At 44.8% G+C, this 25,315-nt stretch overlaps 1 pseudogene; it reads left to right on the forward strand.

Moving 5' to 3' along the window:
- Window positions 1-23,829, forward strand: LOC101435315 (aldo-keto reductase family 1 member C1-like; annotated as a pseudogene).
- Window positions 23,830-25,315: the final 1,486 nt, after the last annotated feature.

A 25,315-nucleotide genomic window follows, 5' to 3' on the forward strand; every position in this document is an offset into this window, starting at 1 on the left:
ATGGATCGTAAACCTCATTGTGTGCCACTAAATGATGGTCACTTCATTCCTGTCCTGGGATTCAGCACCTATGGAACTGCAAAGGTAACAATAGAGGATTTGGGGAAAGGGAGCATATGCAAACAGCCCTAGGATGGCTGGTTGCTCAGCTGTATTTGTCAAAGAACTAATTTCTCATGTGACTTGGGGGATTCACTTGGTCTTGGTTTCACAGGATAGACCCATTCCATGGAAAAAGTGAGAAGGGAGACGATTTTAGTCAGGACCTCATGGTCTCACAGTGTGGTCACCTAGGACCTGTTCTGGGCTTGGCTTCTCCCCTGTCTCCATCAGTTAAGAAGTGAACCTCAGCAGTCATGGCTCTTGCTGCCAGTCACCTGCTTTGAGATTGATTGCAAGGAGGAGCTTCTCTGTCCATTTCTATAATTCAAGAAATCTTTCGTCCTACCAAATACACATGGGCCAAAGAAGTCCTTGTGGTCAGTAGCTCTGCACTTGAAGGTATGTGCTAAACGATGGGAAGGAACTGCAGCTATGGGCTGGGGTAGTGTCCTGAAAGCCAGGCAGGAGAGAGAGAGGATCCTGAGTGAGTAGAGCTTCCACTCTTCTTTTCTCTTTGCTGGAAAATTGTCCTGAAAAGGAAATATGACATTATTTTACAGGAAATGCTGTCTTACAAGGGTAAGTCTTCAGTTCTTAGTTCTTGTTAAAATACTTTAAGCTTGAAAGAAATAGGTAGAGTTGTTTCTCTCACCTGAGAGGGAGCAAAGTGGACAGGTAACTAGATGGGAAGTCAGAAAATTTGCATTTCAAAATTTTCTTTCTGACTGCTTACTACTTAACTGTGTAACATGGAACAATGTTACACAACTTTCATTGTCATTTTGCTCATCTGTAACATGGGTAGGAAGTTTTAATAGACATTTTGATGAAAGGAACAGGATTTATTTTCTTAGTCATGCAATAGGGGATGAAGAAGAGGGACAGATTGTGGATAATACTGAAGCTTCAGCCTTATAAACCTCTGCATCCTGGACACCTAAGAAATAGCACATGGGGAAACTGCAGAGGTAATTGGGCTCAGTATCTAATTCCTTGAAATTAGCTTGAGAAAAAAGAAGACTTTTGATATTCTTCGCAAAAGAAAGAAAAGATTTGTTTCATTTATCTTTTGTACTTTGTCAAAGGTACTTTAAAGATTTTTTCCAATTTTGGTAGACAAGCTATCAGTTTATATTCTCTGGAATTTTATCTTCTGTAATTGAACTGGACTTTCACCTATCTCTTTACAAGTTGTGATTAATTTCTTATGTAAAGCAATCACCTTAAAATGTATATTTTAACTCCTAATATATAGTACTGTCAGGTGGCTACAGTGACTGTACAGAAAAGAATTTTTCATAGCAGCGTGCTATCCTTAGAAATGTTTGCTTAATAGCTTCATCATTGGCTGGTGTGTGTGTACTAGGATTTCAGGAGTTTCCACAATTCCTTTCATTGATAACAGTAGTTGACTGTGCCTAAAATGTTTGTACAAACAGTGAACTTCATGCTGATTCAGAGGGCCTGGAATTTAGTTATGTACTAGGCACAGTGGGCCTGTATGAACATCCCCCTCTAAAAAGCTTGGACACTGAGTCTGTATTGAGCTTCCCTGGTAGATAGTATTTCCAGTGTGTTCTCAAATTTTGATGTTACAGAAACAAGCATGTTCAATATGTCTCCAGTACAAGAAGACTCTTGGACATTTGTGCTTGTTCCTCTCTATTTTGCCATATGCACCTTTTCCTTTTGCTGATTTTGCTTTGTTTCTGTTCATGGAAATAAATCAAAACTGTGAATATAGCAATATGTTCAGTCCTGTGAGTACTTCTAGCAAATCACTGAACCTGAGGTTGGTCTTGAGGACTTCCAAGGCCAATGAACAGCCATTTCAATTTCCTGGACTGAAGGAGTTTCTGGGATCCACAATTTTTGGTCCTAAACCTAGGAAAGTCTCAGGCAAACTGGGACAATTTGGTCACTCTACATGCAGATCTAACAAAAAACATGAGGGCATGATTGATTCTGGAGAAGGCCACTGTTGGCGCATGACTAGCTGCCATACAAATGGATCTCCAGCTTTTGCTTTTGATGCTTTTCTAGGTGCCTAAGAGTAAAGCAGAGGAGGCCACCAAGATAGCCATTGATGTTGGGTATCGCCATATTGATGCTGCCTATGTGTATGAAAACGAAGAAGAGGTTGGCCGGGCCATCCGAAGCAAGATTGCAGATGGCACTGTGAAGAGAGAAGACATATTCTACACTTCCAAGGTGTGTGTATATGTTGTATGCACTGTAATTGTGTGTGGAAATGGGATGATATGATTGGATGAGTAGCTGTTTTCTGAATTGTATTTATTTTGTACAATGTTTTTTCACACGTACATTATGGATTTCAAACACATATATACATATGTTCATATGTGACTCTACCTTAAATTATTATCACTTTAATTTCTGAGCCTAAGCTACAAGCAGTGTGATTTGGCATGGACTACAGCATCAGACAACTCTGTGATCACATGATGGCTTTCCCTATGTGTGACATTGTCAAATTTCCTAACATTTTGAATCTCAATTCTCAATAAAAGAATTGTCAGTCTCAGTTGTTGATTCCCAATTTTCAATGAGAGAGAGTAAGGTAAGAGAGCTATTTGAGTATTAAAGAAGATCTAACTAAAGTTCCTTTACTTGTGTCAGCACATATTACTATGTAAAAAGGAAATTTTCCCTTCATTTTTTGAATGCTGGAGTAATATTAAATATTCATCCTACAGGAATCTATGAGTAGAACTAGATACATTGCTAGAAAATGCTTTGTATACTCTATAAAATATAATTCAGATGATGGACATCAGTTATTACTTGATAATGATTTTTACCTCTTGAGTTATTACCATCCATTGTTCAGAAGATGTACTGACAATGTACTAAGAAAATAATAGTTTCTGTGAATAGGTCAGATGAAAGGAAATTTTTTCCCTGAAGAGGTTGAGTTTACAAATAATAGAAACCTGTATAAATATTAGTTAAAGTATACCAATTCTGGAGTTAAGATTAAAGTCTTTGAAAAATGCATGTGGGAAAGGTACTTTTGTCTGGTATCTTTATGGAATTCTTCCAGCATGGCTATTTTTCAGTGTTCTTCATATATTATGTATACAAAATTTCCCATAACTTTCATCTGTTTTCCTTTGACGAGGTTTCCATCTCTTTTATGATTCTCTGATCGTTTTCCTCCATTTCCTTTCAACATTTTATATAGCATTCTAAAGTTGGCGAGATCCACAAAATTTAAAGGGTATTCATAAAGGAAAAAACTTCTGAATAAAACCTAAAGATTAGTTCTATTCCTACTGAGTAAAGTCTAGATTCATCAATGATCCAAGTTTATCTTAAATTCAATAATGATGGCAAACAAGTGTCAATTGTGGATTGACCAAGCTACTCACACTCCATCTGTTATCTCATTGATCTTGTTCATGAAATCAGCTAAAATATTAATGCAACACTTCTTTTGACCTCTGCAGCTTTGGATCACTTTCTTACGTCCAGAGATGGTCCGACCAGCCTTGGAAAAATCACTGAAGAAACTTCAGCTGGACTATGTGGACCTCTATATTATTCACTTTCCATCAGCTCTGAAGGTTAGCAATAGGCATGATCAAACCATTTTCACTTCCTGTAGCAGCATGACCTTCACCTTGCATGGATGGTTGAATTATGCTTTTTTAGGAGGATGTAGGGATTATGGAATGGGAGGAGTCCTAAATAATATTTCATGCATCTGTGTTTATTGAATAATATTTGTATCCCTAGTTCCCTAGTCCATGCTTCCAAATGATCAGAGTTCAACAAACTAGAATCCTCTGCCTCACAACCTTGAGGAAATAACTCTGCTTGAGTTCAAGGCACAGGCCTGATTATGCCTCTTGGGGAAGTTCATAGACCAGTTTCATGCAGCAATGAAGGTCCACAAGGTGTTTTCCTCCTCTCTCACCAATTTCAAGCTGAAATGACGGTTGTCGTTGCTCACTCTGGGTGGGTCTAAAACGAGCAGCTCCCACAGGGACCTGCAGGCCTGTGCTCTTATCATTGGCACCACTTCAAAGTAGGGCTTTGTATCCTACTCTTAGCTACCAATGACTATGTTGTAAGGACTCTCATTTAAAATAGTAGACTCTGATCAAGCTAGCTTATAAAAAACTAAGGGTTTATTTGATTATGCAAATTAGAGGCCCAAGGCAATGCTAGATTTTTGTTTTCAGAAATGTCTCATTTTTTCCATCCCTTATGTCTGAATTCATCCAGTTCGGCTTTATTTTTTGTCCCAGCATTTTTCAAGTGTGGTTAGTGTGCCCATGGGGATAGGTTAAAGCTTATGGTGATTAATACTTTAGAGAAACTCTGGCTTCTTTCAGACTCCATAAAAATCCTGAGGAGAATCTAAATAGACGCTTTTTGGTCTGTGTGGTCTTGGCCTTTTACAGGTTCAGGGAAAAAGAACTGTAATTGTCAGCCTGGGGCAAGGTTACAATGCATTTTTGGCGGAGATTAAGGCCATGTAACCCACTGCCTTTTAGGTGAAGGTGAGACATTTCCAAAATATAAGGGGCAAGCTAAAGTAACATAAGTCCACTATGAATCCTTAACAGGACCTTGGACAAAATGTATTTATTGTATAAAATAGATATAAGTTTATAGGAAGCTTCTCTCTGAAGATATTCCTTATTGCTGCATATACATACAAACCACTTTGTAAAAATTAGAGTCTAGAGACTTTCACCAATCTCATGGATCCTTAGGGTCCCAGCCCTAGATGATCTGACAGTACAAACTAAGGGTAGAAGCATCAACTTGTGAGCTTCCCATAATGACTGCTTCTGTTCCAGCCTGGGGAGGATCTTTTTCCTAAAGATGAACATGGGAAAACCATATTTGACACAGTGGATCTCCGTGCTACATGGGAGGTGAGTGCTGTTTCTCAGAAAAGAGAGTTCAGATGGGAAAACCAGAAGAGGGGGATCTGGTTCACTCTTCCACCAGTGTGGGAATTTAGGATTGTCACTAGATGGCCCTCAACCTGAGGGCTCTGAAATTTATAGGCATGAATTGGACACATGATCCCAAAGTTCTCTTGAACTTGTAATATTGTAGTTATTCTTTAATGGCAATATCCTTACTTCACAAAGGAAGCTGACATAACCCATGGCTCAGTATCTGGTACAAGTGAAAAAAACCTCCTGAAGGATGAAAGAGGGGAAATTTTCTATCAGTTCTAAAATGGCACAGAAAATTGGGTTTAGAATGATATTAGTATTATCACTGTCATCAACCATAATTTTCCAAGACAAAGTTTTAGGAACTGTGAATATCAATTACAATCCTACCTCCAGCCTAAATCTCTACTGGAAATGAGAAGAAGTCAGTTGGAATGTTCCTGGCTTCTCTCCCAAGCTGAAAATTTCACTGAAATGAAATTTTTCTGAAAAATCTTGCTTTCTTTAGTAAATCACATTCTTGGGAATCTTTATTACCATAAACTGGGTAACACTTTCACCTCTGGAACAGAATTTCATTGATGAGTTTAAACAGAAAAAAAAGTCCTGTTAATTTAATGACTGCCAATGCCTTATGCTTCATCTAGTGTCCCATGCTCCCTCAATGGGCAAATAAATCTCTTTACCTTTCCAATTGACTTAACCATTGCTCTGTCTCCCAGCCTATGCCTACCCCATAATATGGTATTCTGTGTGCTGAACTAGAATAGTTTTACCACTTCTCAACCTAATTCTTTCTGTAATCAAGCTGAAGGCATTCTGACAATTTTGCAATATTAGATCCACTATTGACTTGGAATTATGGCATTCATCTACTAATCTATTATTAAAAATTCGTTACTGAGCAGCTGTTACGTATGGTACATAGAGAACAAAAAGTCCCTGCTATCATTGATCCTACATTCAAGTCAGAGGAGACAGACAATAAACAAGTAAAAGGGTAAACATACGTTTGTCAGATGATGATTAGTTATGTTGGAGAACAATAAAGCAAGGTAAGGAAGATGAGGGTTTCATGGGGCAGGTAACTGGGGAATTTGTGAACTTTATAATCATCGAAGGAAGATGATCATTTAAATGGAGACATTTGAGCAGAGATATGCAATGAAGGGTGATTAAAGGGGATATCAAGGGAAAAACTACCTGGGGAGAGGGGACAGCAAGTTCAAAAGCCTTTAGCAGTAGAATATTTTCTGTCCAAAACCAGCAAGATCACTTATCGGCCTGGGAGAGGAAAGAGTGAGATGAAGCTAGAGGCTATATGGGAGAGCAGCTCATGGAGGGCCATTTAGGAAAGACTTTGACTTGTACTCAATATGAGCTTCGAAGCCATTAGAGGTTTTAATAGGACCACGTTATATTCACACTGTCTATTACAGTAGCCACTGGCCTTACAAGGCTATTTACATTTGATATAAATTAATAATGATATAAAAAAAAAATCAGTACTTCAGTGACATATTTCAGTTGGCAAAGAGCCAAATTTCTTACTGGTTATCATATTGGGCAGGGTGGATTTGGACTATTTCCATAATCAGACCACTGTATCTAAATGCTGTGGACTAGAGATTAGAGGAATGACAGTAGAATCAGGAAGGCTACTAGGAGGTACTTGAAGTAATCAAGAAGAGAAAGCATTTATTTTAGCGTAGAGGCAGTGAAGGTTATAACAGGTGATTGGATTCTGGATACAGTCTGAAGGCAGAGATGACAGGGTTTTCTGCTGAAAAAAGACAATGGTGTGAGAGTTCTTCGGCCTTAGCAAATGGAAGGGTAGGAATGGCATTCCCTGACATGGGGAGGACTACAGGAGGAACAGGTTAGGAGAGAGAGTGTCCTTTGTGCGTAGAGCAAATGTACATCACTACGGCAGGTGGTGGGAATGTGGAAAGCATGGGAAAAGTACAACTGGAGTTACCAATGGACTGTGGTTAGCCATAATAATGTAATATGCTTGTGTCTATGCTGAAGACGTACCGTGTTGATAATGGGGCAGTATGGAGAATGTGTATAAAATGTACACTATGGGCGTGATAACAGTCAGGTGATATTATTTTATCTGTAACAAATGTTCCACACAGTGTGGTGTGCTGATAGATGGATTTTGTTTGGGAATTCTGCACATGTACATGATCGTTTTATAAGTTTACAAATTCTGTCATAAAAAATATATGTAAAATGCAATGAATGTGCCACAATGATGAAAGAGGTTGTTGATGTGGGAGGAGAGGGATGGGGTGGGATGTGGGGTATATGGAAACCTCTTATACTTTTTAATGTAACTTTTTTTGTGATCTATGAATCTTTATAAAAAAACAATAAATACATACATATATGTAAAAATAATAATGGGGTGGGTTGGGGGAAAAATACACCAAATATAAGATAAGAACTATAATTAGTATTAAGATTTTGACAATATTCTTTCATAATCTGTAACAAATGTCTCATGACAATGCAAGGTGTTGGTAGAAGGTTGATGTATGTGACCCCTGTATAATGTTATGCATGTTTGCTTTGTAAGTTCACAACTTTTACTATACACTTATTGCTTATGTACGTTCATATATAAATGATAAAAAGATAATAATAATAGGGTGGGTTGGGGGAAAATACTGTGGTTAATAGTAATATTTTGACAATGCTCTTTAATCATTAGTTTAAATGTTTAACAACAATGCAAGGTATTGGTGGTAGGGTGAGTTATGAGTGTCCTGTATGATGCTATATATGTTTGTTTTGTAATTTCACAACTATTACTATACACTTATGTCCCCTGCTCCCACCCTGCTCTACGCTTCCCTATACTTTACCCGACTGTTCTTCGTAACCTCTCTGTATTGTGGTTCTTCTCAGCAGCAGCTTACGCTGCTGGCTGCTGCCTCCCTCCGCCCCTCCTCCCAGCCACTGTTATCTTCCCCCTCCCAGCTGATTGCTGTTCTCCCCGCCTCATTCCAATCGCCCTCATCCCGCATCCGCCCCGGCACCGCAGGCCCGCCCTTGCCTCTGCAGCCAATCCTCAGCTGCCCCGCGGACATGCCCCTCCCACAACCTCCCCGCCCCCACGAGACTATAAAACCCCATGTACTTCCCTAATAAAATCAGACCTGCGCATAGACCTCGTCTCCGTGGTTCTTCTTCCATCGAACCGCGCGTCCCCACCAAGCCTTGAGCCGCCTGCTGCCGCCCCAGTCCGGCCGTGGGCTCGGCCCGACTCCCGGCAGCGACCCGCCCGCTCGGCGGCGACCCGCCCGCGGTACCGCAGCGGTGGCCACAGGTGGCGCCCGAACAGGGACCCCCGCTCCCTTCTGTATGTGGTGGAGCGATACCTTCGCATTCCTGTTTGGCCGGCCAGCCGCTCGACCCCCCGCACGGGACCCATCGCCGTCCTCCCGGGCCGCCGCTCAAGGTAGGGACTCTCTGGCGCTGTTCCCTTCCTCTCCGCCGTCCCAGTCCATCCGTAAACCTAACCCAGCCCTCAGCGACAGCGAGTCTACCCCCCTCCTGAACCCCCCGCCACAATGGGAGCCTCTCTCTCGTCCCGCCAAGTCCCTCAAGTACGTTTACTCGCGGCCCTTTTAGAAACTCACCACGTGAAGGTCTCTCTCCGTCAGCTACAGCGGTATTGGGACCTTCTCCTACCCTTTAACCCTTGGCTCGTCACCTGTGCTCTCTGGAGCCCAGAGACCTATGAACGTTTAATTCAGCGGGTGACGTCCGCTATGGAGCACGATCGCAAGCAGTTTCCCCCCGGCCTTATCCCGACCCTCGTCGCTATTCGCGCCTGTCTCCAAGGTGTGCCCTCCCCTGCCTCCGCTCTCGCCTGTGAGCCTAGCCACCCTCTCACCTGCGATCCTGATGGAGATGACGATGCTCGTTCTCTGTCCGCCCAGCTCGAGGCTGCGCTCGAACTGAATCCCCCCACAGCCTCCGATCCGGACCCCAACCAACATGGCGACCCTCCGCCTTCTCCCCCCCCCACTGCGCCCTGCAAACAATGCCAACATGGCGCACCTCCTCCTTCTTCTTCCTCGGCGCCCTCTTCCCGCCCTTACCCGCCTCTTCCTGTCTCGTCGCCATCCGGTCCCGTCCCGGATGCCTGCCGGCCGCCATTTTCAGCTAAACCGGCAGAGCCTCCGGCGCCATCTTGGCCTGTATCTGGAAGTGATGCGGCCACTCCTCCATCTTAGCCCGAAGCCGGAAGTGATGTCAGATGTGACGTCTCCGTGCCACCATCTTGGCCAATCAGAAACACAGTTGCAGCCGCGCCCTCCTGGCCGGCGCCCGGTGGCACCGCCAATGCCTCACCTCCGTGGCCCGCTTCACCTCCCGCCTGCCCCAGCAATAGCGGGAGCATCGTGAATCCTCCTCCGCCAGCGTACGACACCGCCTTTCTCACCCCTCCCACTCCGCCTCTGGCTCAGATGTTCCCCCTCAATCCTGCTCGCACTCCGCAGAACCCACAAGCGTGGGTCCCCTTTTCTCCCAAAGACATCCAGATGCTCCGCAACGCGATAAAAGAGGATGGCCTTGCCAGCCCTCATGCCCAAGACATTCTCGAGTGTATGACCATCCCTCGCTGCATCCCTTACAACTGGATCTCTCTAGCCCGAGCGGTTCTCTCCCCCGGACAATTCATTGACTGGCGAGCCCATCTCGGTGTCCTAATCGACAATCAGATTGCTGACAACGCGCGTCAGGGTGTGCATTACCCTGCAAACGCATTTCTCGGGTTCGGCCCTTATGGCGATCCCAGCGCCTACACTGCCACCCCGCCCGGGTTTTTCCTCCAGCTCCATGACTGTGTTTTCCGAGCCTTCCGTTCATGCGCCGCGGCCGCCCCAGAGCCCCTCGTGAAGCTTTTCCAAAAACCCGAGGAGCCGTTTAACGAGTTCGTAGCTCGTGTGCAGGCTGCTGCAGAGAGGCGAGTTGTTGGCAACGCAGCCCGCGAGTCCTTCGTTAAGGACATCCTGCAGGAGGGGGCTAACCCAGCTTGCAAAGCCATCATTCGTCCCCTTCGTGACAAGCCGCTCCAAGACTGGGTCCTCGCATGCTCCGGGGTTTCTGGGCAAGCATCTGCGCTTGCAGCGGCTATCGTCGCGGCAGTCCAAACAACCAACACCTGCTTCCGCTGCGGCGAATTGGGCCACTTCGCTCGTGAGTGCCCCAACCTTCCGGCTCCGCTGCAACCCGTAGTCCAGCCTATGGTGCCACCACCGCGCCCTGTTCCTGCCGCCCGGCCGCCCCCCACCCCCTGCCCATGCTGCGGAAAAGGGTATCATTGGGCTCGCAACTGCCGTGTTCCGAGACAGCCTTTAAACGGGCAGCGGGGCAAGCCTCAGCCCCGCCACCAAGAGGCTCCAGTCGCCCCTCGCCGACCCCGCCCGTAGGCATCCACTGGACCGTTCCCATGTCGCCCGCTTCACAGCCGCGCCTCACCATCAAAGTCAATGGAAAGTGGATGGACGGCCTTCTTGACACCGGCGCCGAAATCTCTTGCATCCCACTCTCCCAAGCTTGTGACTTCCCACTCACAGCTGGACCCGTCGTCATAGGCGCCACAGGCCAGTCCTCCTCGCAACAGGCGGCTGAAGATCTTGCCTGGCATGACACCGATGGACGGTCAGGGTTCTTCCATCCCCTGGTTCTCAGGGATATCAAGCAAGTCCTTTGGGGGTGCGACATTCTTCACCAGTCAGGCGCCGTTCTTTTTACTTCGCAGCCATCGCTGCCCCCCCAATAGTTTTGGCCGTTGCTCGCGTTCGACCTCCAGCACCCGTTCCTCTGCAATGGGACACAGAGGAACCCATTTGGGTGGAGCAATGGCCTATGACTGCCCCGAAACTAGCTATTCTTCAGGACCTCGTGGAAGAGCAGCTCCGTGCTGGCCATGTTGAGCCCTCCACCAGTCCATACAATACTCCCATTTTTTTCATCATCAAAAAATCTGGCAAGCCACGCCTCCTCCACGACCTGCGAGAGGTTAACAAGCACATCAAACCCATGGGCTCCCCTCAGCCCGGCATGCCTCACCCGTCAGCCTTCCCGCGAGATTGGTATGTGGCAGTCCTCGACATCAAGGACTGCTTCTTTTCTATCCCCCTGCACACGGATGACCGCCCACGGTTCACCTTTACTGTTCCCCGGCCCAACCACCACCGGCCTGCCAAACGATATCAGTGGAAAGTCCTCCCCCAGGGCATGAAGAACAGCCCTGCCATCTGCCAGCTGTTTGTGGCTACTGCTATTGAGCCCTTAACCCCCGAGGCCACTATCGTGCATTACATGGATGACATCCTTGTAGCCCATCCGAGCGAGCCAAAACTACAAGCTATAGTTGCCAGTCTTCTCTCCAATCTGGAAGATATCGGTCTTCAAGTCAACATAGAGAAAGCCGTTTTCCACCCGCCGTTTCAATTCTTGGGCTTTGAAATCTCGGAGACAATCACGCCCATGGCGCCGCTTATAAACGTCCCCAAAACCATGACGCTCCATGATCTCCAACAGCTTTGTGGCCAGCTCAACTGGCTGCGCCCGTCGCTGCCAGTCACCACACATCAGCTGCAGCCTCTGTTCCAGCTCCTTCAGACCACTGGTCCACCGTCACAGGCACCCACAAAGAGGGTCACCCTGTCGTATGAAGCGGAGTGCGCCCTGGGCTGTGTCAACTCTGCCCTAATGGACTGCTTGCTCCAACGAATAGACCCAGACAAGCCATTCGCAGGACTCGTCCTTCCCACCCGTGGAACCCCCACTGGCCTCATCTGGCAGGACGGTCCACTCCTGTGGGTCCATTTAGCCAAAAGCAAGCTTCGCAAAATCACCCCCCAATCCATCCTGTTCGCGCAGCTCGCCATCGCCCTTGTTGAGCGCTCCACCCACCATTACGGGCGTCATCCAGATGTCATCATTTGGCCCCTTACAACTCAGCAGGTCACTCACTTGCTAAAGGACTCCATAGATATGCAGGCACTGTTCCTCCTATTCCCAGGCCCATTCGATAATCACTTCCCCCAGCACCGCCTCATACAAGGCCTCAGCACGCTCCCCGTCGCAGCTCCTGACCATTTCCCGTTCCCGTCCTCCAAGCCGCTCCCCAACGCCGCCATCGCCTTCACCGATGCCTCCAAACACTGCCTTCCTATAATATTCTACAAGCCCAACTCCACACAACCCCTCTGCCACACCCGCCAACATAACAGCTCTGTCCAAGTGGCCGAATTGAAAGCCGTCACTCTGGCTCTCCAATACCTCCAGGACCAGCCAGTAAATATCTTCACGGACAGTCTCTACTGCCTGCAGGTCTCTCGTATCCTTGCCTTCGTGGCCTTCCTGCCGCCTGCTAGCATCGGCAACCGGGACATCAACCTGGCCTTAGCTGACCTTCAACTCCTCTTAGAGAGGCGGCGACGACCCTGGTTCATTGCCCATGTTAGGAGCCACTCAGGCCTCCCAGGCCCCTTGGCTCACGGCAACTATCTTGCTGACCAGGCCGCCCAAGGTGCTTCCATCAATGCCCTCAGCCCCGCAGCTGCCGTAGGAGACATTATCAACCAGGCAAAGACCTTGCATGCACGCTTCCATCTTGGTGCGCCCGCCCTCCATCGACTCCTCCCAGAACTTCCCATCGAGACATGTAAACATCTGGTGCGTGCATGCCGCTCCTGCGCACCTTTGCTGCCCCTGGGGCCACTCCAGCCCCAGGGTGTCAACCTGCGTGGATTGCGGCCCAACTCTAGATGGCAATTAGATGTCACTCATGTCGCTTCCTTTGGCCGATGGAAGTTCCTTCATGTTGCCATCGATACGTTTTCACACCTCTGCTACACCGTCGCCCTCCCGGGAGAGTCTGCCAAGTATGCCACTCAAGCGCTCCGGGAGGCCATCCTCTTTATGGGAGTCCCCTGGGACATAAAGACAGATAATGGCCCCGCCTATCGCAGCGCCACCTTTGCCGAGTTTGTGAAGCTCTACAACATCACCCACCACTTCGGCATCCCGTACAACCCACAAGGCCAAGGACTTGTTGAAAGAATTCACCAAACCCTCAAGACCCTCGTCCAGAAGACTAGAGAGACTCAACCCCGTCTCACCCCATGTGAAACAGTCACGCAGGTGCTCATCCAGCACAACCTGATGACCTTTGACTCTGAGGGGCTTTCGCCCGTCCACAAGCACTGGGGGCCCTCTTACCGGCCCACTCCAGCCCCTCTCGTCCTCTGGAGCGACCTGCTCACTAGCAAGTGGACCGGACCAGCGCCCCTTCTCACCCAAGGGCAAGGATTTGCCTGCATCTTCCTGGAATCCGCACCCCAGCCTGTCTGGATCCCTGCTCGCCTTGTTAAGCCCTTCACCCCACACGGCCCTGCCGACCTTCCACCTCCCGACCCCCTTCCCCCTGATAACTCCCCCCTGCCGTAATGATGGCCCCCTCTCCGCACCTCACCCCCCCCGTGAGGTTTTTCTCCTCTTGTCATTGCAGATGATGCCTCCAGTTGCCCAGTCGAGCCCGCCTGAGTCTACCCCTCCTGCGCCATCACCCGTAGGGACCACGCCAGCTCTCTCTCGCTGCGAGTGGCGTCGGCGCCGCTTCCTTGCCCGTCGCCTGAGCCGCCTCTCCCTTGAAGATGATGACCCCGTCGAACAGCAAGTTCTCCAGCTCCTCCGTCGAGCCCGCGCTGCCCACACCCCCTGTCCCCCCACCCTCCCCCACCTCATTCATCTCCTTATCCTCATGCTGTCTTTAGCCTCCTCTGCTCAGAGCTCCACTTCCCACCAGCCATTCAACTGGACCCCCAAACATTCCCAGAAAAACGCATTCTTGCCTATAATGTTACCAGTGTTGCCCCCTCCTTTTTCTCGCACATTTGCCCCCTTGCAGGTCTCACCTACTACTATCGGTGCAAGCAGCCCGGATTCTCGAACACTGGCTCTCCGGGCGCCCCCACTTGTGGCGTTATCGCCCTACGCTGTTCCGGCGCTGCCAACGACCGACAAACTGATGGTCTTTCAGGGCCCTACAATAACGCCATCACTGGCTTTTACATCTGCCCTGCCAGCGCTCGAGGCTGTCATGATCCATCGCACTTCTACTGCCCCTCCTGGGGATGTGAAACCATGGCCTATGGTTGGTCTGGTGCCCCCAAGAGAGACCCAAATCTTTCCTTCCGAGTCACCAATAGCACCCGCTGGGACCTCATCTGGCTGACTGTTAAAAACCCACACGACGATACCTGGCTGTCCGCCCGCCCCTATGGACTCCGGTTGTATATGGACAACTACGATTACGGAGCTCTGTTTGAGATCCAAAAGCGCCCCGTCTCCGCCCCACCCTCAGCTATTGGTCCCAACCAAATTCTTAACCCTCCCCCCACGCCCGCTGTCCGTCTTCCGTCCCCGTCCGCTCCTCCCAATACCTCTTCCACCTTGGTTACTGCCATACCCTCTACAGGCCTTAATCCCCCCCCCCCCGCTCCCCGTATGCAGCCGCACCCTCTCCTCCACTCCAGCCCCTACTTCAAACTCCTAAATGCCTCCTATTCCTCCCTCAACGCCTCCCACCCTAACCTCACCCGCTCCTGCTGGCTGTGTCTTTCCCCCAGCCTCCCCCTTTATGATCCACTCGCAATCCCCTCACCACTCTTCAATTCCTCTGACGATGATGCCCCTTCTTCCTGCAATTGGAATAAGTCCACCCATGTCCCGCTTACTCTCACACACATCTCTCCCAAAGGCCTATGCGTCCACTCCTGCTCAACCCCCACTCCTGACCTTCCCGTTTGCTCCAACTATACCTTCCCCAATGCTTCCACCAAATACTTAGTCCCCCTAAACACCACCCAGTGGCTCTGCTCCTCTACTGGACTCACCCCATGCCTATCTGTCGCTACCCTCAATACGACCAATGAGACGTGTGTCCTCATTCTCCTTACGCCCCGAGTCATCTATCACACCCCAAGACATTTCTTTGAAGCCTTCGGTCACACCCAAGAAGCTATCTATCTTCACAAACGCGAACCTATCACTGCTGTGCTCACTGTCACTTCCCTCTTAGCTGCAGCTGGAGCCGCCACTGGTGTCGTGGCCCTCGCCACTCAAACCTCCGCCCTCCAAAACCTCAGACAGGCAGTCGATACTGACATCATCTACCTCCGAGATGCAGTCAAGTATCTTAAAGACTCTCTCAATTCCCTCTCTGAAGTTGTTCTACAGAACCGTCGAGGCCTTGACCTCCTCCTCCTCAAAGAAGGTGGCCTGTGCGCAGCTCTAGGAGAAGAATGCTGCGTCTATGCCAACTACACCGGCTTAGTAGACTCCAGCCTAAAAGAACTCGAGAAAGGCCTTAACCAACGCCAACGTGAGCGAGCCCAGGCCGCCGGCTCCTGGGGCTTCCTGCAGCCCCTCCTCCCATACCTCCTGCCTCTACTGACCCCAGTCTTACTCCTCGTCCTAGGCCTTACCATCGGTCCCTGGGCCATTCGGCGAATCATTCGCCTTGCTAAAGACCAAGCTAACAGTGTCTTTTCCTCCTTCATTCAAGTCCACTACCAATGCCTAGCCACCTCAGAGCCCAACCCTCCATGTCCACGCGCCACTCGGCGCCCCCGTCCCTCCCAGTGTTGCACCTCCCACGTTTAGCTCCCAAAGTTCTCCCCTTCCCGAGGAAGCCCGGCACGCCCAGGTGTGGCTCACGAGGGTGGCAAGAGGCGGCCATCGATAGGGCCCATCGTGGCCACCTCGAGCTGCGGGTACGGGTTCTCTGCCCTCCGCATGGGGAATCGGGCATTTCAGCCACCCTCCCCTCTGCTCACGCCCCCCTCGTGCCCCCCACGCCCCCTGCCGGTAGCCCCCCTCGTTCCTTTCCCTCCTATTTCCCCTCCTCTCACCCCCCCATCTTTCCTCCCCACAAAATGTCAATCCTGCAAAACCTGCGCTTTCTTCAAAGCCGTCAATGTCCCTTATTTTTGAAAAAGGGAGCAATTGTCCCCTGCTCCCACCCTGCTCTACGCTTCCCTATACTTTACCCGACTGTTCTTCGTAACCTCTCTGTATTGTGGTTCTTCTCAGCAGCAGCTTACGCTGCTGGCTGCTGCCTCCCTCCGCCCCTCCTCCCAGCCACTGTTATCTTCCCCCTCCCAGCTGATTGCTGTTCTCCCCGCCTCATTCCAATCGCCCTCATCCCGCATCCGCCCCGGCACCGCAGGCCCGCCCTTGCCTCTGCAGCCAATCCTCAGCTGCCCCGCGGACATGCCCCTCCCACAACCTCCCCGCCCCCACGAGACTATAAAACCCCATGTACTTCCCTAATAAAATCAGACCTGCGCATAGACCTTGTCTCCGTGGTTCTTCTTCCATCGAACCGCGAGTCCCCACCAAGCCTTGAGCCGCCCGCTGCCGCCCCAGTCCGGCCGTGGGCTCGGCCCGACTCCCGGCAGCGACCCGCCCGCTCGGCGGCGACCCGCCCGCGGTACCGCAGCGGTGGCCACACACTTATTGTTTATGTATGTTTATGTGTGAGTGATATGCTTCAATAATTTCTTTAAAAAATGAAAAAAGGCAATTCAATAAATAAGAAATATAGTTACTAAATACAAAAAAATTATTCATAATGATATGTCTATTCTGGCATCTCAACAGAGCTGTTGAGTAGGCAAGAGAAGCTAGGAGTCTCTAAATATCAAGGTTTGGGTGTTGGTCTAGGATGGAGACATCAACATGAGAGTCCTGAGCAAGTAGTTGGTATTTAACACATGATTCTGAATGAGACCACTTGCGAGTGAGAGAAAATAGAAGAGATAATTTCTGAAGCATTAACTGAGAAGATTCCAACATTAGAGTTGAAAAAGATGATGAAGCTCTACTAAGAGGAGAATTTAGGGGATTAGGAGGACCCCCAAAGAGGTCAGAGTGTGGAAGACAGTGACGAAAGTTTATTAAGGAAGAATTCTCAACTATGTCCGATGCTGCTACTAGGTCAAATGAGATAGGCACAACTGGATTTAGCAATCCATGATCTTGACAAAGGCTCTTTGGTGGAATAGTATCAGGGAGAGCCTTACTAGAATGTTAAAGAGAGAAAGGGATGGGAAGAATTGGGAGCAGAGAGTATAAGCAGCTCTTTCCCTCAATGTGCAAGTCTCCCTAGTTTTCCCCAGAAGGAAACAGCAATTTATTTCTACTTAATTCAATTCCTTCCCCTTTGACTTTATTACTTTTTTTCAACTTTAAGACAATCTAAGTCAGTCAGCTTCATGGTCATTTCTTGGCATTTGTTCTCATTTAACCATCTTGTTTTTCATCATTATTTCTTGATCTATAGCCAAATTTATCATAACCTGTCTTCCCAACCTCTTCTTCCCAGGCCCTGGAGAAGTGTAAGGATGCAGGACTGACCAAGTCCATTGGTGTGTCCAACTTTAACCACAAGCAGCTGGAGATGATCCTGAACAAGCCAGGGCTCAAGTACAAGCCTGTCTGCAACCAGGTCAGTAGCCTCCTTAGCCCACCAGGACTGTTCTTCACACCCTTCTTTTTCACTCTTCTGCCAGATGCCTTTGCATTCTCCCCTTCTACTCATCCTATCTTTATGGAACAGAATATTCTAGAGAACAGCTCATCTGTCTGGAAGGGCAGAAGCCTTAATTGTATCTCTGTCTGGTAAAGTCTTAATGAAAATGGTGGGGAGATGTTAACACTAAATTATATGAAAGAATTTAGAGGAAGGGAGAGGAGCTCAAGGAGGGTTGAAAGAGTTAACACCTTTAGGAAGAAGGTGGACTTTACCTAAGCTTTTAGACATGACCAGAGATTGAGTGGTGAAAGTGATTTGAAATGAATTGCCTTTAATAAGGAAATTCATTGGGAAGTGGATTTGGCTCAAATGATAGAGCATCTGCCTACCACATGGGAGGTCCAGGGTTCAAACCCAGGGCCTCCTGACCCATGTGTGAACTGGCCCACATGCAGTGATGATGCTTGCAAGGAATACCATGCTATTCAGGGGTGTTCCCCACATAGGGGAGCCCCCCACACAAGGAGTGCTTCCCGTATGGAGAGCTGCCTTATGTGAAATAAGTGCCGCCTGCCCAGGAATGGCACTGCACACATGGAGAGCTGACACAGCAAGGCGACACAACAAAGAGATATGGATTCCTGGTGCCACTGACAAGAATACAAGAGGACACAGAAGAACACACAGCAAATGGACACAGAGAGCAGACAACTGGCATGGGGAGGGGGAAGGGCAGAGAAGAGGAGAGAAATAAATCTTTTTAAAAAATAAGGAAATTCATCACGCATGAAAGTTTAAGTCAAAACCAGGAATAAGTCAACTTAAGATGAGATGAGTGTTAAGAGTTAGGGCTGTTTGGAAAACCTGAAGACTCTATCCTGGTTCTTCACCAAAGAAGCATATATATGGCAAAAATAAACTTGAGACTATTAAAGTAATCAAGGTTTGGGGGATGAAGTATCTGGTTCATGGTGATGATAAAGATGGAGGAAATTAACTCTGAGGAACTTTCTCCAGGAAGATCAGGCAGGTCTTGGGGGTAAATAGCAGTCTGTTTCTCCTCATTACTTCCTAAAATTAACTGTATAAAAATATCTATTTGAGATGGGTTCTTTATTTTAACTTACCTTTGAACATTTGGAACCAAGAAGAGGTAGAGGGTCCTACATTGTACAATATAATTATAAAATTCAAGAATATCTTGTTGATATATAGTGATATAGCACTGTGAGTTTAAATTGAAACATTTAAAATTTATTTTGGCTCTAGCATTAGTTTCACCCCTAAATTTTTATCAAAAATTTTTAAAGTAAAATTTGAAATACAATGCAATTCACATGCATGTTTACTTTTGATATTCAAGAATAGTTGACATACTGCCATATTTGCCAAAGATGTATAACTATATGTCATGTTTACTGAACCCTTTCAAAGTAAGTTGTAGACATGACACTTCACTCCTACGTGCCTTATGATGCATATCATAAGAATAAAGATGTTCTCCTATAGGCTCACAATTCTATTATATTTAAGCAAATTGACAATAATTCCCTAATAATGTATACTATCCAGTTCATATTCATATATATCCCCATTTTTTTCTAATACCTTCCATAGTCCTTTTTAAACCAGGATCCACTACAGCCCACATATTAATTTTTTGAGTCTTTAAACTTTTTTCATCTTTAAACATCACTCAATACATTTTTTCCCATGATATACTGATAGGTTTTTGTCAAATATTCTGGATTTATCAGATGTTTGCCTTGTGATACTAGGTAACTTGTTTCTGTAGTTCATGATTGTATACAAAAGAAGTGACATAAGAAGACATACTGGGATTCAGGTTAAACATTTTTGGCAAGTAAATTTCATCATGATGCTGAGCCCTTAACATTGCAATTCATTAGAAAGCGTGTAATGACAGGTTGTCCTGCTGTTTGTGAGGTTAGATTTCATCTCTTGCTTAAACTATTGGCAGTCCGATCTACTCTATAACTTATGTTTTTTCCCTTTGCAAATGCCAAGTAATAAAGTGGGTGGTAATTTGGGACCAGGGAAAACTCACATTCCCTTATAAGGTTTCACCAAATGGTTGCTATCTACCTAAGATTTTTGGCTGAAGTCCTTATTTCATTGGGGTTTGTAGAATACTGATTTTCTACTTTTATCACTCCTTTTACTTTTCTTAGCCTTCAGTACACAGTGATAGAAAATTTATCTTTGTTCATGTTATTAGTTCATGTTGATATTTTCAGTTCATGTTTAATTCTGCAGTTTTCATTTTAGCTTCTTTGACTTTTAACCTTTCTCTTAACATTTTAATGTGCTTTTTAAATAAATAATTTAACACATATAAACTAACATTTCTGTCTTGATTCCACAGGTAGAAAGTCACCCTTATCTCAACCAGAAAAAACTGTTGGACTTCTGCAAGTCAAAAGATATTGTACTTGTTGCATACAGTGCTCTGGGATCCCACCGAGATGTAAGATGGTAATGAGGACAATAAGGAGTTTACCTAAAACCCCATTATAGATGAACCACTTAATTTTACTAAATTGTTTCCTGGAGATAATTCCCAGCCATCTGTACAAATGGTGAATAGGTCCTGCAGAAATACTCCTCTTTTAAATTCCATAACCCAGCTATTGCTTGCGCTTGTATGGATCTGATTATAGTTTGTTGAATAATACATAACTGCATTAAAATCCAAACTTAATCCAAAGGTGAAACAAAGCCATTAACTCAAGTCATAATTTTAACAGATCAAGTAAAATCTTCTCTAAGCTTCAGTTACTTTATCTCTAAGTTCAGGGTAATAGTACATAACTCCCATGTAGATGAGGATAGAATGAGATAACCATATGAGAACATTTTGTAATCTTCTATTGAAATGTCACACATCATATTTAATGGTGAGAATGAATAGTTCTCATTTGGAGCATACATGAATTTCAACAATATGTTAGAAAAGTTAAAATAAAAATTATCCAAATCTTTCCATTTCTTTTTTCCCATTCAATTTCTTGTCCTTCTTCTAGAGCTATATGAAGAGAAGAAACTTAGACACAGGGTAGTAGGAAAAGATAATTCAAAGGTCTAGAGCCATTTTCACAGTCAAGCCTACTTACAAATGACTTGGAGTGCTTGATAAAACACAGTTTGCTGGCATCCACATCTGGGGTCCTGATTTACTAGATCTGGAATGAAGTCCCAGAATGTGCATATCTAATATGATTCCAGGTGGTATAGTGCTGCTGGTCTAGCGACCACAGTTTGAGAATCACTGGTCAAGGTTAGATCACCTTAGTCTATTAGGAGCCTCCTAATAAGTTGACTACTCAGCCACAGATCTTCAGCCTTACTGCCTTCCTTCCAGGGTGGACCAGAACTCGCCCATCCTCCTGGAAGAGCCAGCTATTTGTGACATAGCCAAAAAGCACAAGTGATCCGCAGCCTTGGTTGTACTTCGCTACCAGATACAACGTGGGGTCGTGGTCGTGGCCAAGAGTTATAATGAGAAGCGGATTAAAGAGAACATGCAGGTGATGAGCAGAACTGTGGGTCTCAGGAAGCCTCAATATTATCTTCACATGCATTCTGCCATCTAAGCATCTCAACACACCTTGGGTCTTATTGATTTCCCTAACATTTCCTATGCTCATAGGTCCCATATCCACTCCCAGTAGTTTTCTCTTTCTTCTTCACCCTAAAGAGAGGCAGGATGGCTGGATGGAAAGAAGAATGAGCAGAAACTAGAGCTTAGGATTCTAGCTTTATTTCTGTAATTTACCCTTTAGCCCTGTTCACATGATATATCTACATAAAATGTATCAAAGACATACATTTATACCTAAAATAATAATAAACATGAAAACCCTAGCACCCTTGTTTATTTTATAGTTTACTATCTAAGCGTATTTTACCTTTTATACCTTTTGTTTTGACCTTTTGAACTTTATATAAGTGGACTCAAATGATATTCTTCCTTAACTTGGTTCATTTAGTTAACAGTAAGTATGTGAGAATCATATATGTTGGTTCATGTGAGTGTCATGTGTTCCTTTTTACTTCTACATTCTGTTGCATTTAATTAGTCTTTCTATATGAAATAAAGTTATTTCTTTCAAAATGGTCAACTTTTTAAATATATTCCCTAAAAGTGGTTTAGCATGTTTTTCTGACATTCCTTCTGTACATCCTGGTAAATCAAGTCCTAGGTAACATATCTTATGGTTTCCATCACAAATAGGATCTTTTATTCTATTTTCAATTTTAATAGGTCTTATGTAGGATTTGGATATTATTGATTTTTGTTTATTAATTTTATACCAAACACACTCTAACTTCTTTTGTTTAAAATAATGATTTCCTTGGGTTTTCCAGATTGACAACTATACAATCTAAATATAATACGTATTTCCCATCTTCCCTAATAGGTTTTTGATTTCCAGTTGACACCAGAGGACATGAAGATCTTAGATGGAGTAAACAGAAATCTTCGCTACATTAATTATGATTTGTAAGTTAATTTAATCATTGCTTCTTTTATTTCTGGTGAGGAAAATAAGAGAGCTCCGAAAATTTGCCTCATACTAGGAATTCCGGAAGAGGTCAGTTTGAGACAGGGATGAGAGAGGAACTTTCCTGAAACACTCAAACTGAATTCACTCCAGGGCTCTGTTTACCCATTCAGCAAGAAGATGAACCCCTGTTGGACCTCCACACGTACTCCTCTGCACTCTTCACTCCATGTAACTTTCCAGACCAACCCAGTATCATTGCTGAATCTCCATCTTCCCCGTTGACCTTTCATTTCTATGACAATATGGTGGTAACACTATGGAAATTCTAAATCTAACTCAATTAATGTTTCCAGAACTGTATTCATGATCTTCTTCCAAATCTGTTCAGTTGCTTATCATGATAAAAGGCATCTCCATCATTCTTGTATTCTATTCAGAAATTCCCATCACTTCCAATATGTAGTAATTCACTAGGTTCTTTTATGTCTTTAATAATCTTCAAATCTCTCCCTTCCTTTCCATCTCATATTCCTGCATTTTGCACTTTCCCTTTCCAAGGCTGGCCTTGGAGGGATGTGTAAGAACTCCTGGTTTTAATTTTCTGAATTATGCAAATCTCAATGCAGATGATGAATAAGGTTAAGAGAAGAGAGATTTAAAACCAAAAGAAGAGTATAGGCAAAACTCTATTGAGAGACTTTACATGTGATAGACATTTTAGTATTAATTCATTCTTTCAGATTCTAGGTTTGTGCAAAAGGATATGCAATACAAATTATGGAAAGCTACTGGGAATTTAATTCATAGTAACAATCATGTTAATGTACATAATGGGTAACAGTAATACTCATCTTTAAGTCCATGAAAATAGACACAATGTTATTGTTCTTATTTTTTTGTATGTGGTATAGAGAAAAATGAAGAATAAAATTGGTATATAATGCAAAAAGAACAGGAGACTAACAAGAAACCAGTAAATCTACCACCAACTAATATTTTAGTCGCTATCATTTTTCTATCACTTCATATTGTGTCCTGTTATAACTACATAGAGCTGTCTCTAATGGTACAGTAATCTCCTGGGATATTAGGCTATATCTTTTACATGTCATTTTATCCATTTGTGAATCTTACACAATATGTTGCATGTGGTAGTCAGTAAATAATGAATTAATAAAACGGAAGTGAAATTGCTATCAGTACTGTGTAGCATCTTAAAATAGTTATTAGTGCTGAGTGTGTGGTTATACTTCCTGCCCAAAACAATGGAGAAGGAGTTTCTGCTTTCAGTGAGAATTCAAAATTTACAAAAGTAGGATATCTCTTTGCTTAATTTACAAACGTAGCTAAGGGGGTAGAATATATTTGAATATTTGCAGTAGTACATCAATGCGTGTTAAATTCCATGCACGGGAATATAATTTTATTATTACTTAATGATTTTTAAAAGAGAAATCTTATTATAACATCATCCATATGGAAGTTAGAAAGATAGGTTTTATAGTCAGGAAATAAAATTTTAATTTTTCATCTTATTATCAGTTTCATAGAAAACATGTTTATATCCTCCTAGAAATAGAATCATTGCAACCACATTATCCACTATTCTTTCTCATTTTAGTGCCATTGGCCACCCTGAATACCCATTTAATGAAGAATATTAACAAGAAGGCCTCGCCATGTCTTCTACCAGGAGCTCTTGTATGTGAAGAGTGATGCTGGAAATGTCTCAATGCTGTTGATTAGAGACATCACCTCTGGTTAAATCCATGCTGTTTAGCAACTCACACTCACCTAGACTCAGAACTATGGGAAAGGCATTAAATTCTTGGGACTTTGCAAAAAATAAAATAAAAATCAAGTTTTACCCAAAGATCTTTATCTCCATCAGTCTCTGTCTCTTTTAACTTTGTTCATTAGGGTCCAAACTATGATTTGCATAGAGATTGAGGGAAGTGAGAGGGAAATAGAACATTTCCGACATTCCTAGGCTGGGACTGAGGGTCGGGTTTTCATCCTCTTAGGAAGCAGTTAGTCAACCACCACACCAGGAAACTGAGAGTGCCTACAACTCTGAGCAGGAGAATCGCATCTATCAACCATGTGGGTCTAAGGCGCTTCTTGATACAGAGGTGGAGTGGACATCACCACCCCAGGGTCCACAGCATGGAGGAATAAAATATGGATTAGAGTGGACTTACTTTTATTCTACTATAGAACTATTGTGACTAGTAATGGAAGAAACTGTCACATTGATCTGTTAAAGTTGGCAATGGTAGTTGCTGAGGGTAAGGAAAGGGAAAAAGAGATGTGATGTAGGGGTATTTTCAGGACCTGGAGTTGTCCTAAATGATATTGCAGGAACAGATGCTGGATTATATATCCTGCCATAACCCACTGAATGTACTGGGGGAGAGTGTAAACTACAATGTAAACTATAATCCATGTGGTGCAGCAGTGCTCCAAAATGTATTCACCAAATGCAATGAATGTGCCACAATGATGAAAGAAGTCGTTCATGTGGGAGGAATGGGATGGGGTTGGGTGTGGGGTATGTGGGGACCTTTTACATTTTTTAATGTATAATTTTTTGTGATATGTATCTTCAAAAAATACAATAAAAAAATGATACAGGCACTCAGGAAAACAGTCAGCAAATTTGTAGTTACAGTACAATCCAGCCATTGCGTTCCTGGGCATTTATCCCAAGGAAATAATTGTCCAAACAAAATCTGTGCATAGTTGACAACAGCTTTATCTGTAATAGCAAATAAATTGTACATAACTCAATGTCCTCCCATGAATGAATGTTTAAACAGTGATATATACATGCCATGGAATACCACTCAGAAGTGAAAAAGAAAAAACTACTGATCCATGTGACAAATTGAAAATATCTCAAGGTTATTATGCTGAGTGGGTAAGGTACATGCTCAATGACTCCATATATATAGTATTCTTGTAATGTCAAAATTATAAAGCTGTTGAACATATTAAATGTTGCCAAGGGTCAGGGATGGGGTGGGGAGAAAGATGGATGTGACTGCAAAGGAGTAGCATGTAGGAGGTCTTTGTGATGAAGGAATAGTCCTGTAACCTTATTGTGGTGGCAGTTACATGAATTTATAAACACACATACAGACAAAAAAAAAAAAAAAGAAAGCAGTAGTTAG

The sequence above is a fragment of the Dasypus novemcinctus genome, chromosome 20 (genome assembly GCF_030445035.2).
Source record: "Dasypus novemcinctus isolate mDasNov1 chromosome 20, mDasNov1.1.hap2, whole genome shotgun sequence".
NCBI lineage: Eukaryota > Metazoa > Chordata > Mammalia > Cingulata > Dasypodidae > Dasypus > Dasypus novemcinctus.